General features: G+C 41.8%; 1 protein-coding gene and 1 pseudogene across 1 annotated transcript in view; both read right to left on the minus strand.

Moving 5' to 3' along the window:
* The window catches only part of KPNA3 (karyopherin subunit alpha 3), a 152,373-nt gene that overhangs the window by 96,967 nt on the left and 33,655 nt on the right, over positions 1 to 21,751 (minus strand). The gene's annotated exons all lie outside the window — the stretch shown is intronic.
* The window catches only part of LOC149996191 (zinc finger CCHC domain-containing protein 9 pseudogene), a 42,258-nt pseudogene continuing 33,582 nt past the window's right edge, over positions 13,076 to 21,751 (minus strand).

A 21,751-nucleotide genomic window follows, 5' to 3' on the forward strand; every position in this document is an offset into this window, starting at 1 on the left:
TTACCACCACCCTTACTTCTACCACAACCCCTGAAGAGAAAAAACGTATCTGGGCAGCTGCCATGACTTATGCCGATGAGTCATATGCTGACAGACCCGCAGATGCTGACTATCCTATTGGGTTGGTAGCAGTCTCCGCAATCCCCCATTGGGACTATCAGATGAATTCCCCTGACCTTTGCAAAATGTCCCGTTTCCTTGCGTGTCTCCTTGCTGGGTTGTGCAAATCAGGCTTTAAGGTTATAAACCACGACAAAACCCTCGAGGTCACCCAGGATCCTAATGAAAATCCAGCTGCCTTCTTAACAAAGCTCATAGAATCCATCCAAAAATACATCAGTCTAGACCCTACTTCGCCTGAGGGATGCCTCTTTTTACATACCCACTTCATTAGTCAATTGGCCCCAGACATTCGAAAGAAGCTCCAAAAGTTACAGGTAGGCCTCAAGACTTCCCCCAAAGTGAACTTATTCGGGTCGCCTTCCGAGTGTTCAACAACCGGCAAGATGAACAGGAACAACAACAACAACAACAACAACGAAGAAGAAGACGGAAAAGGAGCAACAGGAACGGGAAGACAAGCTGGCAAATGCCCTAGGGAACTCCTCCAAGGGGCAAAATAAGCCTAAGGGCAAAGCCTCCACTATCAGGCAGCCTCTGGGCCCCTGTCTCTGGTGTGGTTAGGAGGGACATTGGGCAAAGCTCTGTCCAAACCCCTGCTTACCTCCTCCAGGACCCTGCACTGGAAGGTTGACTGTTCGACGGCCTCTAACTGGGGGACTAGACTGCCTATCCCGGCAGTGGATCCAGACGCCGGCCTCTCAGTCCCAGAACTCCTTGGACTTTCTACTGCCTGACGGGACCTGGGTTCAGGAGCCCCGCCTCTCGCCATCACGGCTGCAGAACCCAGGGTAAACATATTGGTGGCAGGTAAGCTTGTCTCCTTTAACCTTAATATTAGTATGTGAGCTATGTATTCTGTCCTGAGCGAATTTTTGGGGCTCCTAACTCCCTCTGCCATATCGGTTGTAGGAATAGACGGCAAGGCTACCCAACCCCTAAGTACCCCTCCCCTAACCTGTCTCATTGGGCATCAGGCATTCACCCCCTCCTTTCTAGTACTGCCCCACTGCCCAACCCCACTTCTCAGACGCAATATTCTAACCAAACTGCACGCATCTATATCTCTCGGTTGTTTTGACTCCATGCCCTCACCAGATAATCCCACCCTTCTCATTCTTCTAATTTTAGGGCAATCCCATCACACTATCCCAGACACTCCTTTGCCATCCTGGCTAACAGTGGTCAATCCCAATGCCTGGGACACAAACAATCCTTCTGTCACCTCCCACCACACTCCAGTGTCTGTAAACCTAAAAGATGCCTCCTATATCCCCAACAAACCTCTATACCCATTAACCCCCTTGGCCTTAAATGGTATGAAGCCTATTATAGACCACCTGCTGGGAGCAGGTCTGCTTCAATCTGCTGCCTCTCCTGCCAATTCCCCCATCCTAGCAGTAAAAAAAAAAAAACAATGGGTCTCGCTGTCTTGTCCAAGATCTCCATGCAATCAATGAGGCCACTGTCTCTATCAACCCCATCATCCCGAACCATTATTCTCTCTTGTCGTGCACCCCACCTCAAACCTCCCACTTTACCGTCCTGGACCTCAAAGATGCCTTCTTCACTATCCCCATCTCCCTGGCCTCCCAAGACCTCTTTGCCTTCACCTGGACTGACCCAACCACGAAAATAACCCAGCAACTGACATGGACAGTCCTGCCTCAAGGGTTTGGAGACAGTCCCCATCTCTTCAGTCAAGCTCTAGCAGCCAACTTACAGCAGCTTGATCTTTCCCCAAGCATCCTCCTACAGTACGTGGAAGATCTCCTCCTCTGTAGTCTGAGAACCTTTCTCATCTCCATACTGCCCAACTCCCAAATTTTCTTGCCAGTTGGGGATACTGCGTCATGAAGGCCAGTTCTCTCTAACACAGGTCACATATCTCGGACTCTCCAGCACCCCCGCTCATAAACACCTAACTCCAGAAAAACAGGACCTAATAACTAACTACCTGCCCCATACTAAACAAGAACTCCTGTCATTTTTAGGCCTCGCCAATTTTTTCAGAACTTGGATACCTAGTTTTGGATCCCTGGCCAAACCTTTATATAAGGCAACAGCTGGAGACTTGTCTGAACCCCTAGAAAACCCTTGAGCCCTCCTTAAGTCTTTTATCACTCTCAAAATGGCAGTCGGCCAAGCCCCAGCCTTAGCCCTTCCAAACCAAAATAAACCTTTCCTCCTATACACTGACAGAAAAGACGGCTTTGCTCTCGGGCTATTAGCACAGCAATATGGACCAGACGAATGAGTTATAAGCCTATTTTTCCAAACCACTAGATTCCTCCTTCCTAGGGTGGCCAGCCTGCCTCTGCGCCTTAGCAGCGACAACAATTCTCAGTCAGGAAACCCTTAAGTTAGTTCCCTTTGCCCAGGTAACAGTCCACTCCTCCCATGCTATTTCCGACCTACTAACCCACCAGACCATCACTGCAGCCTCCCCATCCCGAATTCAGTTCTTACATGCCCAACTGCTTCAAAATCCTCAAATCTCCCTACATAAATCAGCTCTGCCCCTCAACCCTGCCTCATAACTTCCCCTCCCCCACTCCATACCCATGACTGCACTCAACATCTCTCCTCCTTTTTACCCCTCTACCCCAGGTGAAATCCTGGTTTATAGATGGAAGCTCCTACAAGACCAGCCCAAAGGGAGCAGGATATGCCATCACTACCCTTGCCATCACTGAGTTGGGACACTTGCCCTCCGGTACCTGTTCCCAACAGGCAGAATTTATTGTCCTAACATGGGCCTTGGCCCTTGCAAAAAATCAACATGTGAGAAATGCTCACAATAAAAACTGGGACACAGGACTTGAGCAGTAAAGCAAGGCCTTTATTCACGAGTCTGCAGAGCCTGCAGAGCCAGGCGCACCCTCACAGCCAGGAGAATGTGCGCACCAAGTAGACAAAGAAACCTGGTTTTATAGTCTTAGCTTCCCCACCCTGAAATTGCCCTGAAAGTGATTATCTTCCCCACCCTAAAATTGCCGCCCTAAAGTGAGAGTGATTAGCAACCCCATCCTAATGCAATTAGCTCCCCCTCCCCTCTCCTTCTTCCCCGTTTCTCCATTACTGGTTACTCCGGAGTTACGGTTATCTAAATGTCCCTATTGTGATTTGTAGATATGCTAATGCTGTCAACTCCCTTCTCAGAGATCCTTTAATTACATTTGCCCTTAAGACCCTTTAATTACATTTGCCCTTTGTTACTAATGACTTTCTACAGGTTTGGGAGTCACTATGTCTTTATTTCTTACAGTCAGGTCAATATATACAGACTCCAAATATGCCTATCATATCACACATTCATACATATCAGTTTGGAAAGAAAGGGGATATCTCACCTCTAAACACTCTCCCATCATCAACAAACATCTCAATCTCAAACGTCTTCAAGTAGCTCAGCTCCCAACAAAAACAGTGGTTATCCACTGCAAGGGACATCAAGCCAGGACAGATCTCATAGTTCAGGGAAATCACAAAGCAGACACTGAGGAAAAAAAACAAGCCCATGCCTCTTTCATCCTCCTTACAATGCCTACTGAGGCACCCCCTTATGCAGAGGAAAAAAGACGCACCCTAGTTAAGCTTGGAGCAACCCAACAAAATGGGTGGCTTCATCTGCATAACAAAATAGTTCTCCCCAATAATCACACTCAACATATCCTCACTGAACTCCATAACCAATTTCACATAAACGCAAGACCACTACACGCTTTATTATCCCAAACAATACATCACACTGGCATGCTAACACATCTAGAAAAAATATCCCAAAACTGGTCTATATGCCAACAAGCCAACACTCAAGAAAAATTGAAACTGCCTTTCCCCACACACCAAATTCGGGGACATCTTCCAGGTCAGGATTGGCAAATAGACTTTACTCACATGCCTCTGGTAAAGCACCTTCGATACCTCTTAGTTTTTATTGACACTTTTTCCAGGTGGATCGAGGCTTTCCCCACCACTATGGGAAAGGCCTCCAATTTAACAAAGGCCCTCATTAATTGCATTATGCCCAGATTTGGACTTCCCTCTTCTCTTCAGACAGATAATGGTCCTGCCTTTGTTTCACAAATATCCCAGCAGGTGGCTCAGGCACTAAACATTAAGTGGGGGCTTCACATCCCATACCTACCCCAGTCATCAGGGAAAGTAGAATGAGTTAATGGCCTATTAAAAATCCACCTAACCAGACTTAGCACTGAAATGCATCTCCCATGGCCCAAATTACTGCCTCTAGCCCTCCTCCGAATTCGCTTGGCTCCCAAAAAGCCCCACATGCTCATTCCCTTTGAAATTATGTATGGCAGACCCTTACTTCTAGGCAACACCCCTCCTATCAAGTCAGACTATGGAGACTACCTCCCTATCCTCTCACACCTGAGATCCACCCTCTAAAGCCAGGCCAATTCAACCCTAGCCTTTCCATCCACTGATCATCCACAATTCCCCATTACACCAGGAGACTATGTCTATCTTAAGGTCCTTACACCAAAGCTCTCACTCCCCAGTGGTCCGGCCCACATTTAGTTCTCCTAACCACCCCTACAGCGGCTAAACTCCCAAATATCCCATTTTGGGTACATTTCTCCCGTATCAAACTTGCTCCCGAGTCTCCTCTAACCTCGGATCTTGAACCCACCATCACCCGAGTTGTCCCCATCTAGGAAGAGACACAAGCAACCATGCCCACGTATTCCTGCACCCCCACTGGAAACCTGATGGTAAAAATCACCCGAGCCCAACCCTCCTCTAAATGAGCCTGCCATGGGCCCCACTCTTTACTCATCTCATCTTGCAAGAACTTTTATTATACGAAAAGCACCCCCAGACTATCTCTCAGTTTTTTGAACGCATCTTGGATGCCTGGCTGCAGGGCACTCTCAGCGACTACACCCCTGATGAAATTTACTTTTACACTTTCATCCTAGTTCTATCCCTCACTGACTTACTAGAATCACTGTAACCATGCTGACTCCCCTCACAATTACGGTTACCGCCCTTCTAACCTTTGCCACCTCATATCGACCTCCTCTAGCCCCTACAATACAGTGAATAGTGCACTTAACCAACAGACCAACTGCTGGATCTGCCCCACTCCTCCCACCACCCAGACATTGAGGTAACTGCCTTCCCACCCAATCTCACCACCTTATACAATCTTACTGCCCACTTTCTTCCATTCCCCTACTACATGGGTTTGGCAGATCTCCCTGGAGCAGCCCAGCCAGTAGCCACCGTCACTCATATTATGGGTCCTGCTGCTCTTTGCATATGCTTTAGACATGTCAACAGCACCCACATTCAGCCTCGCTCCTTGGGTGCATTCGACCCTTCCCTTCTCTGCAACCACACCCTAGACCTAGCCTTCATACACTATAAAGGCTGACCAAGAGCTCCTACTTGTCCTTACATGTTAGCCCATATTCACAATCATACCAACACTTCAGATTTTCCTGCTACACCTACATAGATCATGGATTTTCGATTTAACCGATACAACCAAACATTTCTTCACAAAATCCTCCATAATGTTTGGTGCCGGTCAATAAAAAACAAAACTCACCCCAGTTGCATTGCCATCACCAAAGCAAAACATAGCACTGCTATTTCCCTTCAAGGGACAGGATATCACTTCCTATGTGGTACACCAGCATACCTACTAATTCCTCCTTACTGGACTGGCGCCTACTAGTAGATGCCTCTATACTAAGCTCCCAGCAAATGGCCACTTCTGAGGCAACCCCCAACCTTGGCTCCTTCCTTGAGACCTCCCTCTTGTCCCATCCCTGACACAAATGAGACCGGCAGAGGTCTGAGTTTGGCGGACATGCATCCATACAGCAACCCTATCCTTGAACAACTGGGAATAGGGCACTCCATATATAGAGGCTTCTTCTGGTTCGTAGGAATACCCCAGTTAGAGAAATCAGTAATAAATCTCTTTATCTCTTCAAGAAACTTGGAATGCCACCCTCCTCCAAGCCCTAGAAAAACAGCAAGAATCCCTAAACAGCCTAGCAGACGTAGTTCTCCAAAACAGGAGGGCCCTAGGCATGCTCACAGCTGAAGCAGGGGGAACCTGCACCATGCTAAATGAAACTTGCTGTTTTTACATTAACAATACAGCCATAACAGAAGAAAATTTACAAGGACTTAAAAAATACATTGACATTATTGCCCAAGCTAGGGAATGGGCATACAGAGAATCCTGGTTTGGAACCTTCCTCTCATACTTCTCCTCTCCCTTCAAAGCAATCCTAGTGCCTCTCATAACCCCACTGCTTCTCCTCCTATTATTTCTCGCCCTTGGCCCTTGCTTCCTCAAACTGCTAGTTAACTTTATTCGAAAAATGGTCCAATCCATGACAGCCTCTACTGTCCATAATATACTCTTATTAAGATCTTTCAGATATCAACCCATGGCAAGAGACGACCCCAAGCCGGCAGTCAACCCCCTCCCATTGCCCTAACTCCGCAGGAAGTCGTTATAGAGGAGAGTTGACGACCCCTCTTTCATACGATCTCTGGCACACAAAACCACTCTGCTGCCCCCCAAAACTCCCCACGCCTCACCTCCTTTTATTAAAACAAAAAGGCTAGAATGACATCCCCAGTTCCCATGCCCCCTACCCCCCCGCCTGCAGCTGCCTGGGAGATAACGATGTTTCAGGCTGGAAGTTCCCTGCTTGCCTGAGAGATAAGGGGGTGCTTCAAACTGAAAATAAACTAAAACTGCATTCCACTTTGATCAGCCCACCACACCTGCAGCTGTGAGATAACGAAACGGCCAACTAAGCTCAAAAATCCCTTTTTTCTTCCCCCTATAAAGCAAGCCCTCTCTCCCCTAGAAGCTCAGAGTCCTAACCACCCACGGTAGGGCTCCCTCACCACTTGCTGATTTTCCAAATAAACTTCTTTTTTTCTGCTCGCCGCATCTTAATGGCCTTCTGAGACTCCATTCTTACAATATGGATTAAGTATAAGATCTGAAACAACAAAATACATAGAAGAAAGCATAGGCACTAAACTTATGGACCTTGGTTTCAGAGAAGTTCTGTAACAGGGGTCCCCAAATTCCCCACAGCCTGTGGTTTGGGGAATGGGAGAAGGGGTAAGTTACTTTGCATATCTATGGTTGGTAGCCAGTTTCTTAGTTACACAAATGGCTGTAGCTGCTGCCTGGCGCAGGGGAAATGGGAGGAGCTTTGGCCACAGAAATCTCATGGGGCCTGTGCAAGATTCCTGGTTGGTGGCCATGACTGGTCACCATACCCGCTGCTTCACAGGTCCAGGATTAAAAAATAAGGCAGCAGCCATTAAGCAAGGGAGAGAGCACATGGTTTTAAAGAGAGCAGAAAGACCCCACCAGCAGGCCATGAGTTTGGGTGTGTAAGAAGGAGCCACGCAGTTCTGGATTAAGACCTGAAAAACACTGCGACACAGGTGAAAACTCCCCAGTCAAGCACGGATGAATGGGAGATGCTGGGAGACCTGGTCTGAGTCTGGGAAATATGGAGCCATGGACTTCTACTTTCCTAGAGGGAAATGGTACCTCTGACTTTCTGGCCTAGTTTGGCAGCGGAGGCAGTACCATAGGCTTGTGGGTATTTTAACGGGGGTCCTGGCTGGTTTGGCTCAGTGGATTGAGCGTCGGCCTGCGAGCTAAGTGTCGCTGGTTCGATCTTCCAGTCAGGGCACATCAGAGAAGGAAAACTCTGACTCCAAAAAACCTCCGCTGCCTTGCGGCATACCTCTTCAGGGGAAAGGCTAAGGGAGTAAACCCCGACAGAAAATCCGGAGCCGGAGTCCCTAAGGCGGTTTGACGTTGTAGTCAACACCGGCAACTCCTGCGGCGCACCTGAAACCAAGCTGTATTGACTCCGTCTTTCCCTTGGACCCTTCAGCTGCGAAGAGAGGGGGGGTCTGCTGCATGGGCAACAGCAGACCCTCCATATCACCCTGCCCAGGCTCTGTAGCTTCAGCTTCACTGGAGAGGACACTCCAGCATCATCACAAGATGTCGATTCAACACGGGAGGAGACAGATACCGTGTCACTCCCGAGTTGGACTGCACAACCATTCTCGGCGGTGCAGATAGACTCTTAAGAAGCTACACCATCGTCTCTCGAGACGGACGGCTGCCGACGACGACGATTTTAACGGGAGTGGGACTTAACGTCAGAATTCCACCATTAATCTAAATTGGCATACCCTTTAAATAAACAATTCCTTTCCTTTTCACCAAACTCTGGTATTGGGAGTTAATGCTTCCTGGTGGCGGGCATTCAAGCACCTCATAAGTGAACAGCCTGTGGGTTCTGTTTCAGTTTTTGTGAATTTGACCCCAAAAGTTAGGGAAATAAAAATGAATAGGCTATATCAAACTAAAAAGCTTCTACATAGCAAAAGAAACCATTAAGAAAAAAACAAAACGACAATATTTCCAAATGATACCTCAAATAAGGGGGTAATATCCAAAATATATTGGGTTGGCCAAAACATTCATTCGGTTTTAAATTAAAAAAAAAAAAAGACATTTTTCATTTTTACCAATAACTTTATTAAACAGTGTATTCACCATTTTGTTCTACTATCTTCTGCTGTCTTTCAGGCAACTTCGAAATTCCATCTTCACGAAACTTCCATCTTTTTAGCAAAGAACTGTCTTTTAGGTGCCCTTTGCAGTCTTTGGGAAATTGAAATTTTTTCCATTACGAGAACTTTATAAAGACCAAAAATAAATGGAAATCTGAAGGTGCAATGCCTTCGGAATATGGAAGATGAATCAGAATTTCCCAAACAAGCTGTGACAGTTTTTGCTGGGTCATCAAAGAAACAAGAGGTCTTTTGTTATCCTAACGGATTATGTGTGTTCTGTTGATTAATTCAGGACACCTTTTGTTGAGTGCTGCTTTCAGTTGGTCTAACTGGGAAGCCGTACTTGTTGGAATTAGTTGTTTGGTTTTCTGGAAGGAGCTCATAATAGAGGACACACTTCCAATCCCACCATATACACAACGTTACTTTCTAAGGATGAAGACCCGTCTTTGGTGTGGCTATTGGTGGTTCACTTCGCTTGTCCCACATTCCACATTATTATTAAGTAGCCACTTTTCATCACCCACAATTTGTTTTTAAAATGAAACATTTTTGTTACATTTAAGTAGAGAATCACATATAGTATAAGGTCAAGAAGGGTTTTTTTTGCTTATGTGGAACCCAAATCAAAGCAATTAACATAACCAAAGTGGTGCAAATTATTGTCAACACTTGATTTGGATATTTTGAGTATGTCAACCATCTCCTGCATGGTACAATGTTTATTGTTCTCAATTAATGTCTCAATTTGGTCGCTATCAACTTCAACTGGTCTACCCAACCACTGAGTATTGTACAGCAAGAAATCTCTGGCACAAAAGTTTGCAAACCACTTTTGACATGTTTGATCAGTCATAGCACCTTCTCCATGCACTGCGTAAATCTTTTTTGCTTTTCAGTTGTGTTTTTATCTTTCCTGAATCCAAAAATGTTGCTTATTTTCTTCAACCTTCAACATGAAAATGGCTACACAAAGACTCACCAATTCTGATAAGTTTTTTAAAAAATGCATGCTGATATAACAGCTGTCACAATACAACCTAACAAAATTGTTTTAAATAAAGTTAAAGACAGCTAAGCACTACTACAGTCATCTTATGGAAAACCAAACAAACTAGTTGTCTAACTCAGTATATAAAGTATGGCATAGGAAATATAGGCAATAATACTATAATGTTAAGAAACATGTATCATGCCAGTAGGGTACTGGAAAAATCAAAGGGAACACTTTGTAAATGATTGTCTAACCACTACGCTGTACACCTGAAAGCAATATTGAATATAAACTTTTAAAAATATTTTTAAATAAAAGAAAAACAAAATATATAAACAATTCATAGAATTCAACAACAAAAAAAGAAACAATCCAGTTTAAAAACGGGCAGAGGACATGAACAGACACTTTTCCCAAGAAACACATACAGATGGCCAACAGATACAGAAAAACATGTTGAAATTCATTGGCTGGAAGGAAAATGCGAATCAAAATCATAATGAGATAGCATTTCACACTTGTTAGAATGGTTATTACTTATAAGACAAGAAATAACATGTGTTGGAGAGAATGTGGAGAAAAATGAATCCTTGTACACTGCTAGTGGGAATATAAACTGGTACAGCCACTATGGAAAAAAGTATGGAGGTTCCCTCCCCCCAAATTAAGAATAGAGGTATCATATCACCCAGTAATCCCTCTTCTGTGTAACTGCCCCTCAAATTTGAACATTTATTCATTAAGACAATAACCCCTACATTCATTGCAGCATTATTTATGGTAGCCAAGACATGGAAACAACCTAAATGTCCTTCAATGGATGACTGGATTAAGAAGGCATGGTACGTACAATGAAATGCTACTCAGCCATAAAAAGGATAAAATGTTGCCATTTGTGACAACTTGGATGGATCTTGAGAGTATCATGCTAAGCAAAATAAGTCAGAAAAAGAAAAGAACTATATGATTTCACTTGTATGTGGCATGTAAAACCAACAAACAAAACAAACTAATAGATACAGGTAACAGTATGGTGGTTATCATAGGAGGAGTGGGGTAGATATAAGGAAGGTAAAGGGAATCAAGTAGTGACAGAAAAAAACTAGAATTTGTGTGCCAAAGCACACAATGCAATATACAGATGATGTATTATAAAAGTGTACACTTGAAACTTATATGTAATGTTACTAACCAATGTTACCCCAACAAATTTAATTGGAAAACAAATGAAGGTGAAAATTATTAGAATGAAAGTGACAATAAGGAAGATAAGGAGAGAGACTTCTGGACAAGATGGAGGTCTAGACAGGCATGCTGCATCTCCCTCCACAACTAAGAAGGAATACAACTACCTCAAAACTAGAGACAACCAGTTCCAGGAAATTAAGCTGCATGGAAGTCCAACAAACAAAGATATAAAGAAGAAATACTCATCCAGACAGGTAGGAAGGGTGGAGCCAGGGCGGAGAGGACGTGGTGTGGTGGCAGGCGGCAGGCAGCAGCGGGCGGCAGCAGTGGCAGGCCGGAAGAAAGCAGTCACACATTTTAAAAAGTAGGGAAGGACACCTGGGGAGTGCTCCCAGCACTAGACCAGACTGCAAAGCTCATGGTTCCAGTGCCAGGGAATATAAAGCCTCTTTGCTTCTGGCTGCAAACCAGTGGGGGTTGGAGTGGAGGAAGAAACTGCTGGTCTCTCAGTAGAGTCTGCTTGCTTAAAAGGCCCCTATGGTCCTAGAAGGTCCGCAGACCCACCTACTCTGGGAACAACAGTTAGGGCAACAGCTAGAGAGGTGCCAGTCCCATACGGAAGTGGGGGAAGTACCTGGAAAAGGGGAGAGTGTTGAGCAAGTGGCATTGTTCCCTCTCAGGCCCGTCCCCAACATACAGCGCCACAAGGGTCCACGGAACTTACTATACCTAAGGCTCTGCCCCTTACAATGTAACATGGTGCGAGCACACAATACATGTGGTCACTCAATGGTGTCTTCCGTCTCCACTGACTAGTACAGTGAAGTTCTCATTGCTTACGCATGTGCATTCCACACCATTCTCCTTGGCTGCCAGGTTACATCCATGTCAGGCAAATTGTTCTCAATATATTATATACAGTATTAACAATGGCTGGACTTTTTCCAGACAGACCTTGTTCAGTGCTTTCTAATTTGAGAAATCTCTGACCCTAGCAGCAAAACTCTCCCTAGATCCAATTAAGGCATTAAACAGTTGCCATTAATTTGCCATTGGACAGACTGACCTAGATCCACAAAGATTCCTTAATCCCTTAATTCCTTGATTCTATCCCAATTATCAACCCCTTCCTATTCTTGATTTCTTCTTATATAGTCCTCATACTTCAACACTTCTGCATCCTGTGCTTTTATCTTATTGCCCTACCAAAAGCTAACCTTAGTCACTTCAATTTTCACTCCAAAAGCTGGGAAGCTAAACGCAAGGGAAAACAAAAACAAAAAAAAAAAGACTCAACCTCTATTACGACTATTAATCAATTCTAGGTCTCTAATCTCAAGCTCTCAATGCTTGCTGTTTGGAAATCTTTCCAGGATTCCCTAGTTAGATTTTGCACAAAAGGCTACTGCTCTCAAGCTCCCTATTTATTAAGAAAACAGAAAGCACCAGATAGTAGCAAATCCCTCCGCTTCCTATCATGTATCCAAATCTTCCCAATCCTATCCCCAATAACATGCATCCTCAAACATCCCTGTATCACAAAAACAATGCAAGAGATGGCTGTCTTTGCTCTCATTTCTTCTGGGGTCTTGCCTCATGAATTCCTTCTCCCATTTTCAACCTCTATTTCTGATCATCATAAGTAAGCTCAATTCTCTTATTTTTTTAAGCCCTTCCTCAGCCTACATTTTCTTCTTACTATTGTCCTCCATAGCCAAAATACTTTTTTTTAGCAAATGTTTTATTAAATATATTAAATATACAGATTTTTCTGGCAATTTATAAACTGATACTTTGAACCTAAAGAACAGTATAATCAAAAATTCATTTCTAAGTGCAAAGCAATTACCCTTTGTTTATGGGTGGTTCAGAGGAATGCATGATTTTGTTTTTAAGAAAAAGATGATTGTTATAATTAGGTATATAACCACTTACATATAAGTTCTGTTTAAAAAATTCTTTTAAAGAATGCAATTCAAACATCTTATATTTTTTTCAGTGATTTTTTTTTCCATGTAGTAGAAATACTCTTTGATGGACAAAACTCAGGAAACTATTATATTTGACCATACCTAGATCAAATGGATACCTACAACTTAGGCCTCTCCAGGAGACCAGATTAGAATGTAACAACGAAGTGATAACTTATGATAATCATTATAAGAGATTAGCAACTTTAGGTATCTTTTCCTTTTGGGTTTCTGTGGTTTAGGCACATCCAGAATTTCTTCATAGTCCACACTCATTCCCTTTGCCCAGAGACCAAGTGTGACATTCAGTCTGAATTCTGACTCTGAGGGCAATTTTTCTTAAAATGTTCCACAGAGCCACAAACTCTGCAGCAACTACCATCAGCATGGACTCCTTTGGAATTATCAGGGCAAAATCTGGATAGGTGCCCCATTTCCCCACAAACAAAACATTCTGCAAAAGGAAATTCACCAAGAGCTGTGTCTATTTTAGTCTTGCACTTGGTTATTTGGTGCTCTTGTAGATCCACATCGGTAACATATTTCCCTGTCCATATCTTGATTCTCAGCAGTGGCTGGGCAATCTGCAATCTCATGGCCAGGTTTTCTATAATGAAAATATACCACTATATTTTTCTTTGCTGCTTGTCTGTTTTTTATCATTTTCCTCCCCTGCGATTATTTTTCTTTAACTTCTTCCCTTACTTGCTGATTGCCTGTTGCTACTATCTCCCCCTTGTGAACCATCTATGAGTTTGTCTTAGGTATTCCATGAATCCATTCAATTTCATTGAAGTATTCCTTTTTCTTTTTGTTTTGCTTGGAGTGCATCTTTTTTAAGGGGCAACTATTGGCTTCAAGTTGTTTATTCTTTGGTAGGTTTTGGCTTTTTTCCTCAAAGGATCCCTTCTTCATATCCTTCCATAATGTTGCAGGCAAGGGTCTTTTGTGAGCTAGTAACTCATGCCCATCTGGTCTTGGTTACATTAGAGGTAGTATATCAAGTGCTATCTGGGCAGTCCCGGGGCCCCCTCTCATACTGCTACATGCATCTTCTTACCCTTAGCCAAAATCTTGAAAGAGTAGTCTACGATGTCCATTCATTTAGTCCATTCCAATCTAAAATTCCATTGATACTGCTCTTGCCATGATCACCAGCAACCTTCTATTCACGGAACATGATCTTTATGTGGCATCTCTACAGGAAAACACTGTTTACCATTCATTCTCACCTCCTTGACTCCCATACCATCCTACTTGGCCTTCTCCCTTCATCCATGTTGTTCTTCCCTATATTCTGTCTACAGTCCTACAGGCCTATTCATTTCTCACTCCACAAACCCTTTCTAGGATATCATATATGTTTTCATGGTTTCAATGGATCATTTGGATTTGTTTCTGATGAATTGTGAAATATGCAATGTGTAACTTTTCAATAAGATTATAAACAATACATTTACATTAATATCTAGTTAATCTTTAAATATAGGGAAATATTGGTACCTGGTGATTAAAATAGCACAGTATATTGTTTTGCCTACCTGTATATAGTTTAGTTTGCAATTAATCAGTATATCACACTGGAATGATTACTCTTTTTTTGGTATTCTAATAGCTTTGAGACATAATTCAAATGCCATGTAACTCACCCATTCAATAGTTTTCAGTGTATTCACAGAAATGTGCAACCATCATCAAAGTCAATTTTAGAGTATTTTCATCACTACAAAAAGAAACCTGGTATCCTTCAGCAGTCAGCTCTCCCCTATTCTAGCCATGATTCCAACTCAGTCTATGAAACCACTGATCTACTTTTTGTCTCCATAGATTTGCCTCTTCTGAACAATCATATAAATGGGATCACATAATATATGCTTTTTGTGACTGTATAATCTTAACATAATGTTTTCAAGGTTCATCCATGTTGTCATCTCTTATCAGTATGTCATTCACTTTTATTGCTGAATAATACACCATTGTAAAGATATTTCATATTTTACTTATCCATTCATCAGATGACTGACATCTGGATTGTTCCTACTTTTTGACTATTATGAATAATGTTACTGTGAATTAGTTTTTTGCAGGCACATGTTCTTTTATTTCTTTGGGTATAAAACTAAGAATGGAAATATTGTTTAACCTTTTGAGGCTGCCGAACTGTTTTCCCAAGTGGCCCTAACATTTTACAATCCCACCAAGAATGACGGAGGTTTTAATTTCACCACATATATCCTCATCAACACTTGTTATTGTCTGTTTTATTTTAGCCAACCCAGTGGGTTTAGTGAAGGGGCATGTCATTATGGTTTGATTAACATTTTACTAATGAGCCATGATTTTTAGCATCTTTCCATGTGCCTACTGGCTATTTGTATATTGTCTTCGCAAAACGTCTTTTCAAGTCCATTGCCAATTTCTGAATTGAACTGTCTTTTTATTATTGAGTTTGAAGAATCCTTTATATATTCTCAATATAATTCCCTTATCAGATATGATTAGCAAATACTTCCTTTCATTCTGTGAGTTTCTTTTCACTTTTTAAAAATGATTTTTAATTATTTATTTTTAGAGAGAGGGGAATGGAGGGAGAAAGAGAGGGAGAGAAACATCAACGTGGGGTTGCTGCTCACACGTCCCCTACTGGGGAACAGGCCTACAACCCAGGCATGAGCACTGACTGGGATTCCAATCAGTGACCCTTTGGTTCTCAGGCTAGCACTCAATTTACTGAGCTACACCAGCCAGGGCCTTTTCACTTTCTTGATGATGTCCTTTGAAGCATATTTTCATTTTGAATGAAGTCCAATTTATTTTTATGTGGATGCTTGTGCTTTCAATGTTGTTGCTAAGAACTATTGCTTATTCCAAAGTCTCAAAGATTTACACCTATTATTATTCTCCTAGAGTTTTTAGTATGTTAGCTCTTACATTTAGTTCTTTAATGCATTTTGAGTTAATTTTATGTAGTATATGGTACAGGCCCAACTTTGTTCCTTTGCATTAAGATACCCAGTTCAGACTTCTGGCCAAGACAGAGGCCTAGACAGACATGCTGCATCTCCTTCCACATCTAAAAAGGAATATGACTACTTCAAAACTAGAGACAACCAGAAGTTCCAGAAAACAGAGCTCCATGGAAGTTCAACAAAGATATAAAGAGGAAATACTCATCCAGACAGACAGGAGGGGTGGAGAGGATGTGGTGCGGTGGCGGCAGCAACAGTGGCAGTAGCAGACCGGTAGAAAGCACAGTCACATATTTTAAAAAGTGGGAATGGACACCTGGGGAGCGGTCCCAAAACCACACCAGACTGCACAGCTTACAGTCCCAGCGCTAAGCAAAATAAAGCCTCATTGCTTTTGACCATGCAAACCAGTGGGGGTTGGGGCGGAGGAAGAAACTGCCAGTCTCTCAGCAGAGTCCACTTCTTTAAAGGAGCCCACGGTCCTAGAACGTCTGCAGACGCACCCACTCTGGGAATGACAGCCAGGACAATAGCTAGAGAGGTGCCGGTTCCATACAAAGTGGAAGAAGTGCCTAGAAAAGGGGCGAGTGTTGAGCAAGTGGCATCGTTCCCTTTCAGACCCCTCCCACACAAACAGCACCACAACATGGTGAAACGGGTCACCCTGTACTGAAGAATACCTAAGGCTCCACCCATTACAATGTAACAGGAGCAACAGCTCTACCTAAGATACAGAGGCAAACAACCACAGGAACCTGTAAAGATGAGGAGACAGAGAAGCATGGCACAAGAGGGGGAATGAATCAAGGTTCCAGTAGGAGAACTAAGCGACAAGAAGATAGCCAAGCTAACTAACGAGAAATAGTCAACCTAACAGACACAGAGTTCAAAACACTTGTGATGAAGATGCTTACAGGCTTGACAGATACACTTAAATACGATAAGGGAAGAAGTGAACGCTATGCTAAATGAAACCAAGGAAAATTCACACAAAACTAATGGTGAAGGGAAGGAAATCAGGGTTCAAATCAATGATTTGGAACATAAGAAAGGAAAAAACAGTCAACCACTACAGAATGAGGAAACAAAAATTGAAAAAAATGAGGAGAGGCTTAGGAACCTCTGGGACAACTTTAAACGTGCCAACATCCGAATCATAGGGGTACCAGAAGGAGAAGAGGAAGAGCAAGAAACTGAAAACTTATGTGAGAAAATAACGAAGAAAAACTACCCGAATTTCGTGAAGGAAATAAATGTACAAGTCCAAGAAGCACAGAGTCCCACACAAGCTAGACCCAAATGGGACCACACCAAGGCACATCATAATTAAAATGCCAAAGGTGAAAGACAAATAGAGAATCTTAAAAGCAGCAAGAGAAAAGCAGAGAATTACCTACAAAGGGATGCCTATAAGACTATCAGCTGATTTCTCAAAAGAAACTTTGCAGGCAAGAAGGGGTTGGCAAGAAGTATTCAATGTGATGAAAAGCAAAGACTTACAACCAAGATTATACTATATAGCAAAGCTATCATTTAGAATGGAAGGGCAGATGAAGTGCTTCACAGACAAGGTGAAGCTAAAGGAGCTCATCATCACCAAGCTATTATTATATGAAATGGCAAAGGGACTTACTTAAGAAAACAAAGATCAAAATTATGAACATTAAAATGACAACAAAGTCACAACTATCAACAACTGAATCTAAAAAATAAAAACAAAATCCAACTAAGCAAACCAGAATAAGAACAGAATCATAGGTATGGGGATCATTTGGAGGGTTATCAGCTGGGAGGGGGAAGAGGGAGGAATGGGGAAATGGTGCAGGGATTAAGAAGAAAAACTAGTTGGTACAAAATAGACAGGGGGAAGTTAAGAATAATATAGGAAAGGGTGAAGCCAAAGAATTTATAAGCATGACCCATGGACATGAACTAAGGGGGTGGTGGGATTGCTAGAGGGAAGGGGGTACTGGGTGAAGGGGAGCAAATGGCAAAAAAACCTGGGAGTATTGTGACAACATAAGCAATAAAATATACTAAAAAAAAAAAAAAAAAGATATCCAGTTCAGTGTCCCAACATCATTTATTTTTAAAAAGATCATTTTTTCATGAATTGTTTTTGGCACCCTTGTCAAAATAAATTTACTATAAATGTAAAAGTTTAATGTAAACGAGGAATAAACTAACAGTAACAAAGGGGGAGGTGGGAGGGAGAGAAGTGGTAAGAAGGGGAAGGGTCTAGTCAAAGAACATGTATAAATGATCCATGGACATGGACAGCTGGGTGGGGACTGAATGTCGGAGAAGGGAGGGACAGGGTGCAGAGAAGCAAGAGGGGGAAAAAAGTGAGACAACTGTAATGGAAAAACAAACAAACAGAAAAACTTTTAGTGGGGGGAAAAAATTAAAATATAAAGAATAGAAATGCAAGTTCAGTGAATATTAGAAGGACAAGGATTTTCTTTCACACTGTATATATTTTCTCCCTATCTGATCCCTCCAGAATTTGGCATTCTAAAGAAGTAAGTAATGACCTAAGTTTCTTTGCATAAAACTAATAAGACCAGTTGTTAATAATGATTTTTTTGACTAAGACTTTGACTGGAATATCATGCCTAAAGGAGACATGCTTGGGCTTTGGTTGTTACCAAAAACCCCTGAGCAACTGGGACTGACTTTCAAAGGTAATAAAAGTCCACGAGATAAAAGGCCTGGTACCTTGGATGGATGAGCGGTCCATAGCAATCTTTCCAGGGAAGGAATGAAGGTTGTTTTCCTGAAAGATGGCTAGAAGGGACCTTAAGGCACAATGGAAAACCAGGAGGACCTGGAAAAGAAAGGTGTTTACAGGCAAGGCTGAATGCCAGGTATGTGGCTCAGCTTCTGTGCCCTGAAGGGCAGACTGAAGGTCACCCTAAATGTTCCTTGCGTAAGTTCCAGCAAAGCAGAACTAAAGATCATAAGTGATCATTTGCTGCTCTTGTTGTGTTTATGCAAACGAACAGGATAAATTAAAAATTGGACTTAATGCAGTCCCTTTAGTGACAAGGAGGGTAATCTTAGGGAGAAAAATCAAGATTCAAGGAAGATCACAATGCCCAGTGGTAGACTATAAAGTAGTGCAGCTAACCGTCTTTAAAGTTTCTTTTCATTTAAAATTTGTTTTCACTTGAAAGTTAAACTATGTCTGCGGCATTATCAAAGATGTTTAATTTACAGGCAAGAAGAATGTCAAATGCCTTGCAACTGGATGTCTTTCCGATAAGACAGTCCTACAGATCTATAAACTTGTGTGTGGGTTATGTTACATAAATTAACATGTGTTTTCTGTTTTCAAAGGGCATAAGCATACGATCTCATTACCTGAGTGATTGTCTGTACGTATAGGCCTCACTTAATCCTGTCTGCATTGCTGCCTCCTGAGACTCAATGGTTTGGCTGAACTAAGTGGCTGGGTTGGTGAAGAACGGGGTGGTCTGTGGGCTTCACTTTAAAACTGGTTTCTCTTTTCTATCCTAATGGCTTGGACAGAAAGAGCCCAGAGGCCTGAGAGGGGGGAAACCTAAAATATTTCCCTCAGCCCAAACTAAGTATAATGGGCAAAAGGGTTTTGGACAGGTGAGATGTACCTGGCATACCTTCCTCTAAAGAAACCCTTCTTTTCCCTAATGTGGGACATTGAAAAATTAATACCTGTCTTTTGTCATCTAGTGGTTATGGATTGAATGATGTCCTTTAACCCTGTTGCCCCCAGAATACAACAAGGATGCCAGCCTGTTAAACCAAGCATGTCATTGTCCAGAGACAGCCAACCAACCTGGAGTCTGCACGATCCTTCCCCTGTGGGAAGGCCACCCTCCCCTCCACACCCCTACTCTTATTGGGGATTTCTTGACCCACGGGTAGGTAGGACGATGACCATGTCCAGCTTGAAGCAGCTAGAGGAGCTCAAGACCTTCATCCATTGTCCTTTATAAGATTGTAAAGGGTCTTAAGTCTGAGAGGGAGGGATTGTTATTTTTTATTGTTAAAATATTTAACTAATTAATTAATTATTTTTTAAAAAAAGAAGAAGAATATATGAAAGGGTGAGCCATGGGCATGGACTTGGGGAGGGGATTGTCGGGGAAGGGTGGTGTTGGGCGGAGGGGAGCAAAGGGGAATAAATTGGAACTATTGTAACAATATAATCAATAAAATATACTTAAAAAAAATGTAAAAGTTTATTTCTGTACTCTCAAATCTATTCCATTGATATATATGCTTATCTTTATGCCAGTACCATAGTCTTATTATTGAACTATTGCTTTTTATGATGATATGTTACTTATGACAGTACTATTAACTGTATATGAAGACTTCAATCAAGAATAAACTTTCAAAGAAATACCATATTAGTTAAAAATTAAGTTAAAGGACTTATCCATACCACCTGATAGTTTATGTGCACAACTCAAAACAACTTTAAGCTATTATCCATCAAAATGAAGAAGATGTGTGAAGAAACAAATTTGTAAGAAGGCTTAGTTTCTGAGAAGAAAAAGCAGCCAATGTGGACAGTACCTTTCAAATGTTAACTGAATAATCTCTTCAATTATATCACTTATATCAGACAAAAGATTTCACAACAGAGGCCATAAAGAAAGACAAATATGGACATTACATAATACTTAAGGGAACAATCCATCGAGAAAATATAACCCCTGTAAAGATATATGCACCCAACACAGGAGCACCAAAATATACAAGGAAAATCTTGGAGTACTTCAAGTAGGATATCAACAGCAACAAATTCATAGTAGAAGATTTTAACACCCCATTGTCAACAATGGACAGATCATCCAAGCAAAGAAACACCAAGGGTATTGAAGCATTAAACAACACTACATATCAAATGGAGTTAATTTACATATACAGAACCTTTTACCCCAAAGAAGCAAAATATACATTCCTTTCAAGTGTACAAAGAACATCTTCAAAGATAGACCAAATGGTAGGACACAAAACAAGCCTCAACAAACTCAAGAAAACTGAAATCATATCAAGCATCTTCTCAGATCATAATGCCTTGAAACTGAAAACCAACCTCAAGGAAAAAACTCAAAAACATTCAAATTCATGGAGAATGAATAACATGCTATTATTTAACAATGACATCAAGGAAGAAATCAAAAAAGTTTCTGGAAACAAATGATAATGAACAAACAACAGTCCAAAACCTATGGGACACAGTGAAGGCAGTCCTGAGGGCGAAGTTCATAACAATACAGGCCTACCTAAAAAGGATAAAAGAATCTCAAATAAACAACCTAAACCTACAGCTGGAAAAACAAGAGGAACAACAAAAAGCAAAGCCCAGAGCAAGTACAAAAAAGGAAATAATCAAGATCAGATAAGAATTAAATGACATAGAGGCTAAAAGAACATTCAAAGGATCAATAAATCCAGGAGCTGGTTCTTTGAAAAGTTACACAAAATTGACAATCCTTTAACCAACTCATAAAAAAGAGAGAGTGAGTGAGAGACAGAGAAAGGACCCAAAAAAATAAAATCAAAAATGAAAGAGGGAGAAATCACAACCAATACCACAGAAATACAAAGGGTTGTAAAAAATTATTATAAACAACTATATGACAAGGAATTTTAAAACCTGGGTGAAATGAACAAATTTCTGGAAACATATGATCTCCCAAAACTGAATCAAGAAGAAACAGAAAGCCTGAATAGACCGACAAAAACTAGGGAAATGGGAGCAGTAATCAAAAAACTCCTGGCACACAAAAGCTCTGGACCAGAGCTTCACAGGAGAATTTTAGCAAAAATTTAGGGAAGAACTAACTCCTATCATCCTCAAAGAATTCAAAAAAATCCAAGAAGAGAGATGACTCCCAAAC

This window comes from Furipterus horrens, unplaced genomic scaffold, assembly GCF_987537825.1.
Source record: "Furipterus horrens unplaced genomic scaffold, mFurHor1.1.pri manual_scaffold_12, whole genome shotgun sequence".
Lineage (NCBI taxonomy): Eukaryota > Metazoa > Chordata > Mammalia > Chiroptera > Furipteridae > Furipterus > Furipterus horrens.